This window comes from Mustela erminea, chromosome 21, assembly GCF_009829155.1.
Source record: "Mustela erminea isolate mMusErm1 chromosome 21, mMusErm1.Pri, whole genome shotgun sequence".
Classification (NCBI taxonomy): domain Eukaryota; kingdom Metazoa; phylum Chordata; class Mammalia; order Carnivora; family Mustelidae; genus Mustela; species Mustela erminea.
The window spans coordinates 5,875,290-5,888,300 of NC_045634.1; the positions used below are offsets into that span (position 1 = coordinate 5,875,290).

Below are 13,011 nucleotides of genomic sequence, written 5' to 3' on the forward strand. Positions count from 1 at the left end.
CGTTCTCAAGTTCTGCTGGCTAAGAGCACATGGTCCCAGCTGACTCGGTGGCTTGAACAGTTCTGTGGTATACCTCACTTCCAGGAATCTCAGCCAGCCGCGGGTGGAGAGCCTTGTCACGTATTTACCCACAGACTAGTTCCAAGATGCAGAATCATGCCACTGGAAAGAATTTCCAGTCTGTGACTTCGGGCCCCACGGTTTCTACATTTCCTTGACAACTGCTCATGATATAGGGATTTAAAACACATCTTCTCTCATATTTCCACATTCTTACTCATTGCACTTAGCTAACTTTGAGCAGGGACTTCAAAGACCGATCAAAGGAAAGAGTCAAATCGTGCCACTTACAAAGCATCATCAGAGCTGAAAACTACTTGAGGGCTGCTTTTTTTCTACATTATTCCAAACCCCCACCCTTAAGCTTGGAATTACTCAAAGGGACTGCTTATGTGGCAAAATTTTAGGGGTGACCTTCCCTCTATAATATCCTCGATGACACCTGCCATTCCATTCCTAAATGTTATTAGCCATCTCGTCTGTGTTAGATTTGCTGGAGGAAGAAAAGAGAGGAATTCGGAACACACTTGTAAAAGGCATATACTCTTGGAAATCAAAGCACGCCAAGTCCAAAAGCCTTGATGTAAATGAGTTCATTAGAGCAGGAAGTCCAGCGAAACGATGTGGTTTAGCAGAAAGAACGCTGCGCTTGGAGTCCAAAAACAGATTGAATTCTCTCTCTACTGTCTTTCTCTGCCTTAATTCCCTCATCTGTAAATTGGTGATAACCATCCCTATCTCATTGTAAGGCAGTGATTAAGATTTAATACGTGTGTGTGTGTGTGTGTATCCATGAACATATTCTGTAATGACTCTATGAACGTCAGCACACTTTGAGACTTTGAGGGTGGCGGCCACGAGAAAGGACAAAGGAAAGAAATGGGGCCCCAGGATTACCACAGTGCTGGGTCCTAACGAACTTCCCAACAGCGAGCCTCGGACTCCACCCGGCAGCTCACTGCCCGCCAGCCTTCGCCAGGATGGTGCTTAAGAATTGAAAAAGGTCTGAGCGCTGGCGGTTAGGGTCTTCCCCACTCCCCTACTCCCCCCACATCCGGGACCTGTCTGACACCCCCCACATCCGGGACCTGTCTGACGCCCCCACATCCGGGACCTGTCTGACGCAGCCTGTCCGACGCAGCCCGTCGCTCTGCGGCGCCCCCACCGGCGGGTGCTGCTAGTTCCGCCATCTTGGCTCTTCAGCGGGAGACTTGGAGGGTCGGCAGGACAGTTGGAAGCTCCCTGGTGGCATTTTAATGAAGATTGTTATACCTCAGGTGTAACTTTTACTGACTCCTAGGGAAGCCTGCTTACCTCTGCTTCGGGCACCCTTACTCTGGCTTCATAAAATATTGTTTATAAGGCCAAGCTCAAATAAAGTTAAAACAGTACAGCAGGGTGGTAGGGATGGGTTACACGACTCCAGCCTGTACACAAGCGGATTCACTGTCGCCTCTGGATCTGCAGGCTGGTGGATTGCCCCCAAGAGTTATTTTTCTATTCATTTGGGCAGATTTTCCCCCAAAGCAGGCTCTGGTGCTGCTAGGCCGTGGCCATAGGGAGAAACGTGGAGCTGACATGTGAGCCCCAAGCAGCAGCGGGGAAGCGGGGAGGCGGAGTTGTTTCACCTCCGGGCTTGGAAAAGCAGCCTGACTTTTGGGAGGGAGCCTAATTGATTCTACCGGTGGCGGCACTGTGCTGGAGACCCCTGGAAAGAATGATGTTTGGGCCAGGGCACCAGCGCCGAAGGCACACACACTTCCTTTAATTAACAGGAGCTCGATGCCAACAAACACACCGGCATATGGGAAGTGAGGGCGGCGAACAGGCAAGCCTCCCGACTTCCTCAGGGAGTGCCCTGCCAGCCGGGATTATTCTCTGTTCTTGTTTCCTCACAAAAAACCCCCCTGTGCTTGGTGGAGAGGCCCGCCCCAGGGGCTGGCAGACCCCCAGCCTGTTCGCACCGCCTGAGCGTGTCTCCAGGCCTCTCTGGCAGGGCTGTTTTCCCTAAGTGGCTCCTTTGAAGCCTTCAGGAAAGCCAGGGGATCTTTCTACTTCCTGACCTTAAATGGTCATCATCATCTTCTTTTTTTTAAATGCTTATTTTTATTTATTTTTTTAAAAGATTGACAGAGAGAGAAGAGAGTACAACGGGGGTGGGGGTGAAGGGTGGTGGTGGCAGGCAGAGGGAGAGGGAGAAGCAGACTCCCCACTGAGCAGGGAGCCACAGGAGTCTGAGATCATGACCTGAGCCCAAAGGCAGACTCTTAACTGACTGAGCCACCTGGGTGTCCCTTAAATGGTCATCTTCTGTTTCCCTTTTTTGTGGGTTTGGTATTTCAGTTCTGTGGTTACTTCTACTGATAAACTTCATCTTCTTGTCTCTGCAGATCTCCCCCAATGACAGCTAACCTCCCCTGCAGGGTCTGAAATGATCTCTAGCGCCAGCCAAGCTCACCCATGTGAGGAGTGGGGCTGCCCTGTCTGTGGCTTTTTCCGCACACTAGGTCAGTGCTTCTCATTTCTAGAGCAGTCTTTCCTCAGATATTATGCTCTGTGAGTCTCTTTCAATGATTAGCAATTGCAGTCATGGTTTGAGAGACAGAGATTCATTCAGGAAGTGGAATACACCAAGTTATGTGCCAGTTACTGTGCTGAGGCTTGAGGACTGCAGGTACCTGAGATCAGACTCATCTCCAGGTAAGGAGCCAGAGGTAAGCGCTCTAGTCCCATGTCCATTGAGCTATGATTGTGGAAAGACCATCCTGACTGTGCACAGACCATCTGAAACAAAGCAGACTTGTTATAAATGCAGATTCCAAGGTCTCATCCCAGGACCTTCTAAACCAGAATCTCTGGGAGGGGGGCCCAGGAAGATGTATTTTTTTTTAAAGATTTATTTATTTGTTTTAAAGATAGAGAGAGAGAGAGGGAGGGAGAGGTGGGGAGGGACAGAGGGAGAGGTAGAGAGAGTCTTAAGCAGACTCCATGCTGAGCATGGAGGCTCAATCTCACCACACTGTGATCATGACCTGAGTGGAAAAAGTCGGATGCTCAACCAACTGTGCCACCCAGATACCCCAGGAAGATATATTTTTAAGGAGTTTCTTAGATAATTCTTATTCATGCTAAATTTTGAGAGCCATCCAAAGCCAACTTTAGAGCCACTCTTCTGAAAGTACTTAGAATGTGATAGCATTTGAGGTTTCTAAAAGGTAATAGTCTTTATTTAAATTTTGATTTTCTTTGAAAGGAATTATCAAAGGATACCTTATTTTACATATATAGTGTGTATACACACACACACACACACACACACACACACATATCCATCTTAGTTTTGTGAGGAAGTAGCTTATAAAACTTGGGTGACCCTTTTTAAAAATTAAAAACAATTTTAAAAAATGTTTTAGTATAGTCACCATGCTGCACATTACATCCCCCAGACTTACTTACCTGATAACTGGGAGTCTGTACCTTTTGACAATCTTCGCCCATTTTTCCTGCTCTCCTCCCCATTTGGCGACCCTCTCTGTATCCGTGAGTTCAGTTTTGTTTTTTCAGTTTCTACATATAGGTGAGATCATATAGTATTTGTCTTTTTCTGTCTGGTTTATTTCACTTAGCATAATGCCTTCAAGGCCCATCCATGTTGTTGCAAACAGCAAGATGTGCTTTGTTTTATGGCTGAACAATATTCCATTGTATATATACCCTACATCTTCTTTATCGATTCATTTGTTGATGGACCACTTAGGTTTTTTCCACGTCTTGTCTCTAGTAAAGGCTGCAATGAACATGAGGGTACAGGTATCTTTTTGAGATGGTCATTTTGTTTTCTTTGGATAAATACCCAGAAGTGGAATTGCTGGATCATATGGTAGTTCTATTTTTAATTTTTTGAGGAAATGCCATCCTGTTTTCTGTCCTCTGGCTGCACCAATTTACATGCCCACTAACAGTCACATGGATTCCCTTTTCTTCACATCCTCACCAACATTTGTTATTTCTCATCTTTTTGTCATGTTGGGATGACATTTGTGCTTTGGTTTTGTTTTTTGGCATTTGTGGGCTTTTAAAAATATTTTCTTTATTTGTCAGAGAGAGCACAAGCGGGGGAGTGGCAGGCAGAGGGAGAAGCAGGCTCCCTGCTCAGCAGGGAGCCTGATGCAGGACTCAATCGCAGGATCCGGAGATCATGACCCAAGCCAAAGACAGACACTTAAGTAACTGAGCCACCCAGGCACCCTAACATTTGTATTTTGAAGGATGAATAGGACATCTAAAGTAAGGGATGGGGAAAGAGATACCAAGCAGAAGGAATAAAGTAACAAAAGACCCATGAGGTAAAAAGGTGTGCGTGAGAAAGACCCGAGCACATGTGGGCAGGAGGACAGATTGAGGTCAGGCTGGGAAGGCTCTTACATGTCATTGTAACACACGTAGGTTGACCTTCTGACCATCCAGCTTCCATTCGCCACTCCTAATAACACCCACAGGTTGGGCACTTGTCATAAACTAGGCCCTGCTAGGAATACCAAAATTCTTTCTCCCAGAACTTTGAAGATAGAATGGAGAAAACCAGGAGAAAAAAAAAAAAAGTTTAGAGAGCATTTGTTCCAGCATTGTGCCTGGACAAGATCTCTTCAATTCAATCCCATTTCCCTGAGTTAGCTACATTTGGTCTTATTTTTTGCAACCCAGAAACATTTTCTGACATAAATATGAGAGTAATAAAATAGGAGGTGGAGTCAATACTTCTTCTATCCCAGGAACTTACTTACGTACATTAGTTTATTTTCTTCTCCTTCCTATGATTTTGCAGACATAAAATTTATTTTGGGTGGGGCTGTCTTCACGTAATTTTTCTGCTCTTGGTCTTGGGGTTTCTAGAAGCAGAGGAGAGGTTCTATTCACCTGAGGCTTTGCAAATGGATTTTTCTTGACTCACTCAACAAAAGATGTGGAAAACTTCCTTGCCGAGGAAGAAATATCTAAAAAATGACCTGTAGGGATGGATCTGGGATATTTCTATCAAGTCATGAGGGCACAAAGTATATTTACTAATGGTGTAGAAGAGAAGGTTGGAGAGGCCTGACCAATATTCAGGAGGATAGGCTTCCTTTTCACAAGGATTTCAGTAAACATCAGGGAGGGGGGATACCAAAGAGACCAAAAAAAGTTCACAAGGATCAAGAAGAAAATACTACCATATGAAGAGAAAGCAAGTCAGTCAAGGACAAGTTGAAAGAATGAGTGTGTGCTTGAACATGGAGGGAAAGATAGAGTCGGGGTCTATAAGAAATTGTTCAGTAACTGGTGACACACACATACACATACACTGACAGGAAGATGGTTATAGTTAAGGAAGAGGGTAGTTTGGGGCACCTGCATGGCTCAGTCAGTTAGGCATCTGCCTTCAGCTCAGGTCATGATCCCAAGGTCCTGGGAGCAGTCTCTGCTCCCAGCGGGGTGTCTGCTTCTCCCTCTGCTCCTCCACCTGCTTGTGTTCTCTCTCACTCATTCTTAAATAAATAAATAAAATAATTTTTTTTAAAAAAGGGCAATTTAATACATAAATTCTCTCCCTCCAATCCTACTACCGCACATAAGAGTTAATTACATGTTTATAAAGAATATACACTCTCATTCAGAAATCATTTGTGGCATGCCTACTGTGTGCCAGACTCTGTAGCAGGCAAGCCTTATTATCTCATTCCACAAAGAGGTAATTGAGCCTTAGAAACCTTGATAAGTGGTGGAAATAGCATTCAAGCCAAGCTCTTTATTATACTATGTGTAGAAAGCCTATTTGGGGCTATTTCAATTTTTCAGTAATGGAACTAGAACTCTGCCCCCTTCAATGCTCTGGAGTTTAGGTTACATCCTGTAGGAGACAGACATTGAATGTTTTTGAGCAGAGGTATTATACCAGTAGGTCTTTGGGTAGATAACTCTTGGAAACTTATCTTGGAGAGAGAACTCTGATCACCAGATATAAGGTGACTATGATAATCCAGACAAGAAATGAGAAAGGCCCAAACCAAGGCAAGTGCACTGGAAAGGGAGGAAAGGAGAAGAGGCGGACAAACAGGAAGAGGTCCTCTGCAAGACCAGATGGCTGGACAAACAATTCAGTCCCATGGCTTTAGAAAACTGAGTGGGTACTCCTGCCACTGGCCGAGGCAGAAAATGCTAGAAGACAGTAACTGCCATAAAGCAAAGTGTCTATGACACTAAACCACTGCTCTTCTCCACACACCGCCCCCCCCCCCCCCCCCCCCCCCCCGCCGCTGTGGTCTACTGGACTTTCCCAACTTGGTTTTGCTATCCTCCCAACAGTTTGACAAGCCCTGACATAGTCCAGGCACCCTGAGGACATCACATCTCTCAGCTTTGACCAAGAGAAAACAGTGGGTTCATTAAGTGCTTTGCCTACAACAGGATTTCACCATAATGTCTGTGGACGGCTTTATGATTCCTGATCCAGACTATTCTCTGAACTGCAGAAGCCACTGAAATGCCTCTGGATGGGCTTCTCATGCTCTCATGTCCACTACCATGGAGACTGGGAGTGGAGCAGGGGATGCGGTTCCTTTGCAGATTTTTTTCCAGCTGTGGCTTTCACAAACCTCATGGAAGACTGCAAGTCTTGTCTGATCAGCAGGCTGAAGACTTGAGCTCGTACAGTACTTATTCAGTGGTACCGTTTGGTGTACCCATAGCCAGAGGACTCTTTGGCTGCTCCTGGAAACCCAGAGCAGTGGCAGAGACTGATTGAATTATTGGGAGGAGTTTTTACAGCCTTCAATTAGAAAGAGCAGGTACAAATTTGGTACCAGGAAGAAGAGCATTGCAGCGAGATGTCCTGGTTTTGCTGAGCCTTAACTAAGCACCCCCTGAGCTGAAGACAAGTACAGAGTTGGGTTGGCCCAGAAGGTAACGATGCTCAGTGGTAGCAGCTTAAAACAACAAATACATGTTTTTTTCCACATAGTTCCTATGGGTCAGGAATGTTGGAACAGCTTAGTTGGGTGGTTCTGGCTCAGCATCTCTCATGAGGTTGCAGTCAAACCATTGACAGGGGCTACAGTCATCCAAAGACTGGAATGAGGCTGGAAGATCCACTTCCAAGCTCATTCATATCGATCTTTGTAGAAGTGTCAGTTCCATGTCAGAGTACTCCTCTTATTAAAAATGTTTTTATTTGCTAATTTGGATTGGTAGTACATTTCCATAAAGAACAAAGGGGGTACAAGTTAAAAAAAAAAAGAAAAATTCTCTTTCCTACTCTATCCCCCAGATACCCTATTTGTCTCTGCCAAGGTACTGTGTGTTATCAATGTCTTACATATCCTCCTGGATATGTATGCATGACACATACACAAGCAAATACATATTAGTGTAAGTGTTCTTTCTCTCTTCTGTTGTTACTCAGTTTGCTGTACCTTAATTTTTGTCACGTAACAAAATACCTTGGCAATCTTTCAAATATGTACATAAAGAGTATCTTCACTTTTTATGGCTGTATCATATTCCATTACAAAGATTATGCTATAATTTATTTAAATAGTCACTATTGATAGTTGTCTGGATTGTTTTCTATCTTTTGATATTAAAGCAGTGCTATAGTGTATAACTGTATGAACTTGTTATTACTTACATGCAGGAATAAATCCATAGGATAAAAAAAAAGTGTCAGTTCCTTGCCATGTGGACCTCTCCACAGGGCTGCTCATGACATGGAAGCTGGCTTTGCCCAATGCATGTGACAGAGACAGAGACAGAGAGATTACAAGTGCAAAAGGAAGCCATGGTGTCTTTTAAACTCTAATCTCAGGGGTGGCATATCATTATGTCTGCCATATTCTTTTGGTCACACAGACCAATCCTGGTACGATGGACAGAACCACCCAAGAGTGAATGTCAGAAGCCAAGGGTCATTAAGGTGTCACTAGGGTGGCCTTGGAGAATGGCTACCACTCTGAAAGTTCTGGTGAGCACTCCATCCCGTAGTGCACCTGCTTCACAGCCAGAAGGAAAGACAGCTCCACCCCTGAGACTTCCTCTCCATTTGGTTTTTGCCATCTTACTACATTGTAGGAAAGCATGTGAATGTTGTTGCCTGCGTTTTGACCTCCAGCATTTCATCCCATTCCCATTCATGAACCCTTAACACAGCAGTCCTCTGGCCTTCTAGACTCAGACTTGCATTTAGATTCAATGCTCTACAGCTCAGCACAGTTCATCATTGTCCCGATTGTTTCATGTGTCCTTAGATGGTTTCCCTAACTCCACTGTAGGCTCCTTTTGAGACGAGAACGTAGGTCTTCCTTTTATTTGTAAACAGCCATAGCAGCAACAGGACACATGGGACCTGTTTAATCAAGAGTAATTCGCTGAACTGATTGATTCGGATGCCTTTCTCAAAGCCTCCTTTTTATAGTCTGGGAAGTTGAGGAGTCAGCAAGGAAAACACTCGGTCAGATGAATCATCAGTCAAGTCCACAGCAGACTCCATAGGCAGCTGCTCATCCCAGCTGGAGGAGGAAGCCTGGCTCTTAGTCCGAGGCTCGGAGGCTGCCGACCGCCTCAAGCTGGGGCTAATGATCATGCCTCTCGCACTGATCTCTGGAATAACTCATGAGGCTGTTGGAGGCCTCATTTCTGCACAGCCTGGGCTGGTTGTGTGCAGTTTGCCAGGCAGGCACTAACAATTTCAGAGAAAATGGTCACTAACAAGCAGAACTTCCTTTTAAATCTCTCCATGATTTGTGACATGGCTTTGAACTGGCAGGCCGAGTGGAAGGGCCACTTGCTTCACATGATGTCATCATGTGATGACAGTGCGAGAGGCATGATCAGTGCTATGGATCTGATTCTAGTCTGTTCCTTAGCACCAGATCATACAATCATACAGCAGTTGGTGATGTGGAAAGGAAGATGAATTCTGCCCCATTGCTAGTGAGATCTATGCAGTGGTGCCAACTGAATGCACTCCGCGGTTGACATCGCTAAGTGGCAAGACCAATATCTCAGATTGCAATCACAGCGAGGAGAGCTCCCCACCACCTGCTCTTCACTTGCCCTGGGTTTACCTGGGGTTAATGGGTCCTTACTAAATATTTCATTATTCAAAATGGCCTTTGGAAACCAGTGCCTTTTGTTCTTTCAGTGAATTCACCTTAGTTCCTGAGTTGTCTGCACCTCAGCTTCTCCTCTCAGTGGTTTTGCATTTGTGGTAACTCTGGGAGAAAGCCTGTGAAAAATGCTTTGTTATATTACATTGCCCCCTGGCTCCAATGAATTGCTCCGTAAATCACGATATTGTTAAAGTGTCCTAGCAAAACTAAACCACATTCAAGGGCTCAGAGAGCACAAGGATATTAATCAGAGGCAAACATTGCAGAAGGGACATTTAAAAAATAAGAAAAAGAAAGGGAAAAAACAGTTTTTAATGTGTGGAGTCTGGAGAAGAGCGTGCATTGGGACTGGGGCCAAAGCAGAGTATTTTTACTCCTTCATAAATACTCTGATAGGGAAATGCATTATCTCCGAACACTTTAAGCCCATTTAGTTTTACAGCAAAACAATATTGAACACCTGCTGCATCTTAATGATGTAGTTCAAGCAGTACGGGTGAGAATGGGAGGGGTGGGGGTGGGGCACCATCCATCAGGAAGAACATTTAATCAGCTTCAGCTGGGACCCACAGCATTCGTGGAGAGGATGACAGACACAAGCATCTCACAAATATCTTGATTGCACCTGTCCTTGACTATAGCCCAACAAAGGCAGTAAACCTAGCTCCTTGAGTCCTAGGCTGTAGGTGCACACCTCAGGGAGGGGAAGCAGTGGGTTTCTCGGATTACTGCCCAGGACAACTAGTCAGCAGACCAGCAGCCTTTATTGAGAGCCTATAAACCACTCAGCACTAGGTACGATGGAAAAACACAAGCAAAAAAGGAGGGGGAAAATTCTACCATTCTGGAACTTAAGACGACAGAATATTGCTCAAAATAAATGGCACTTGCTTATCTTTTTGTTGCTTGGATTTCTTGTGACAGCATTTGGTTTCTTCTTTTGTCTTTTTTCCAGTTTTATTGGGATCTAATTGACATATCTCACCATGTAAGTTGAAGGTGTACAACGTGATGATTTTAAACCCAATACACTGTGAAATGTTTACCACAATAAGGGTAGTTAACACAGCTTTCACATCCCATCATTGCCATTTTGGTGGTGGTGTTATGGTGAGAACATTGAAAGCTCTACTGTCAGAGCAACTTCCAATATACAGTCCAGTACTATGAACTATAGTCACCACGCAGTACTTTAGATCCCCAGAACTTATTCATCTTATAAATGAAAATCTGTGCCCTTTAACCAACATCTCCTCACTTCCCTTAACCTTCAGCCTCTCACAACCACCTTCTACTCTCTGCTTCTCTGAGTTTAGATTTTTTTGAACTCTGCATGTAAGTGAGATCATATGTATATCTTTCTCTGTCTGATTTATTTCACTGGGCATCATGCCCTCAAGGTCCATCCATGATGTTACAAATAGCAGGCTCTCCTTTTTTTTAAATGATTGAATAATATTCCATTATCACATAGTCATGTTATCACATGTTCTTTATCCATTCATCATGGATTCTTAGGTTGTTTCCAACATAGGTTGGCTATTGTGCATTAAAGCTGCAGTGAATATGGGAGTACAGAAATTTCTTCAAGATAACGATTTCATTTCCTTTGGACTTAGACCCAGAGGTGGGATTACTGGATCATAGGGCATTTCTATTTTTAATTTTTCACAGTGGCTGCACCAATTTACACTCCCACCACCAGTGCACAAGTTTCCCTTTCCCCACATCCTTATCATCACTTCTCTCTTGTCGTCTTGATGATGGCCATTCTAACAGGTGTGAGATGATATTTCTTTGTGGTTTTGATTTGCATTTCAGGGTTTGGGTTCTAATGGTATCTGACTTAAAGTAGGTGGCTTGTGTCCTGAAGCAATTTATCATCTAATGGTACGTGACAAGCACCAACAAATTACTATCCCTAAACATGTATTAAAGACAAACTTTTTAAATCTCAGACCTCCCAAACAGAAAATAATAAATGAGGAAAGGGGCAATTTTCCACTGATGAATTGCAAAGAAAACATTGCAGCAAAGGTCAACTTTTCAAATCCCTTCTTAACTCTTCACCCTCTTCCTCATTTTCCAAGCACACAAAGAAAATAAAGGTCATTTGAAATACCACTGACCTTTAAATATTTTGGCATATAATGATAAGCAGACAGATTCTGGGGTCAGCAGGCCTGGCCTGAGTGTGAATCATGGCTCTCTGTGCCTCTGGTCAATTACATTAACTATCGGGGCCTCAGTTTCTTCACCTGCAAAATGAAAATAATAGCATTAACTTTATATAATTGTTGTGAGAATGAACTAAGGCCATCCACATGGGGGCTCAGAATATTACCAGGTAGTAAGTGCTCAATAATTTTATTAGTATAAGCATTATCATGTATACATACATCATTACCATATTATTTTTGTATACATACAGTCACACACACGCCACTCTTTATGTGCATGTGTATGTGTATGGAGTTTCTAGCACTTATTGTTTAGACCTTCCATTTTTCAATGTGTTTAGGTACAGTCATAAAATGAATAGACAATCAAATTATTTATAAGTTTCAGTAACTTTCCAATCTCTCTGCTTACTGGTATCTTTTGACTCTATAATTTTTCACAATGTACACAGGATAAACAAGATTCACCAGCTACAATACACTCTTTTTTTAAAAAAAGGACACACTTCCCGTACTATTTTGATAATTTTTTTTAAACTTACAATGCATTATGAACATTTTAACCCATGTTAGCCTCCCAAAAAAACATTTTTAATGGCTGCCACATATGTCATTTCATGAGTATACCCTAAAATATTTAACCAATCTCCTATAGGTTGTTTCAAAATTAGGTTGTTTCCAATATTTGATGTTATATTCATTTTTTAAAAGATTTTATTTATTTGAGAGAGAGAGAGAACACAAGCAAGGAGCACAACAGGCAGAGAGAGAAGCAGACATCCATTGAGCAAGGGGCCTCATAAGGGACTTGATCCCAGAACCCTAGGATGATGACCTGAGCCAAAGGCAGGTGCTTAGTCAACTGAGCCAAAGGCAGATGCTTAATCAGCTGAGCCACCCAGGTGTCTCCAATATTTGATATTATAAATATCCAGTGAGAAGCCACCCTGTAGAGTTTTCTTACACACATTTTTGGTTGTTGCCTTAGGATGACTTCCCAGAACTAGAACCACTAAATCAAAACAAATGCAATTAAAACATTCTACAAAGAATATAAACACATTACAGAAAATAGGGCAAGGGAAAAAAATACAATTCTACCACATTAATACAATTACTAATATAATTTGGGTGATTAAGATATTCTGATGTTTTCCTTTTTACTTAGAAGAATAGAAGCTTCAAGTGAAAGATGGACAGATGTTTATTATTTCTGCTCTCTTCTGAAACCCACTGAAGTGACAATAAAGAACTAAAAGAAAAGCATGAACCCACAATGAAAAAGAGAATGGAAGAGGAGATGACAACAGCCAAAAGATGGCTTAAAAATTTTGAGAACTGAAAAGCAAACCAGATGAGTAATAACTGACTTAGTAGATCATAGGAAATGAAAATCCATGCCACGACTTAAAGCTGTGACTGGCTTTAAAAGAAGCAGCTAGAGGGGTGCCTGGATGGCTCAGTGGGTTAAAGCCTCTGCCTTCAGCTCAGGTCATGATCCCAGGGTCCTGAGATCAGCCCTGCATAAGGCTCTCTGCTCAGCAGGGAGCCTGCTTCCCTTCCTCGCTCTCTGCCTGCCTCTCTGCTTACTTATGATCTCTGTCAAGTAAATAAATAAAATCTTTTTA

General features: G+C 43.2%; 1 long non-coding RNA gene across 3 annotated transcripts; it reads left to right on the forward strand.

Annotated features, from left to right (window-relative positions):
* Nucleotides 1–1,208: 1,208 nt before the first annotated feature.
* On the forward strand, nucleotides 1,209–7,643 carry LOC116582028. 3 transcript variants are annotated; one of them, XR_004282357.1, is made up of 3 exons: nucleotides 1,209–1,278; nucleotides 2,451–2,774; nucleotides 6,403–7,643. It is a non-coding gene; the product is annotated as an uncharacterized LOC116582028 (long non-coding RNA). The 3 variants fall into 3 exon arrangements; XR_004282356.1 differs by having other exon boundaries at nucleotides 2,451–2,760; XR_004282358.1 differs by having other exon boundaries at nucleotides 1,250–1,337; nucleotides 2,451–2,760.
* The last annotated feature ends 5,368 nt before the right edge of the window (nucleotides 7,644–13,011 follow it).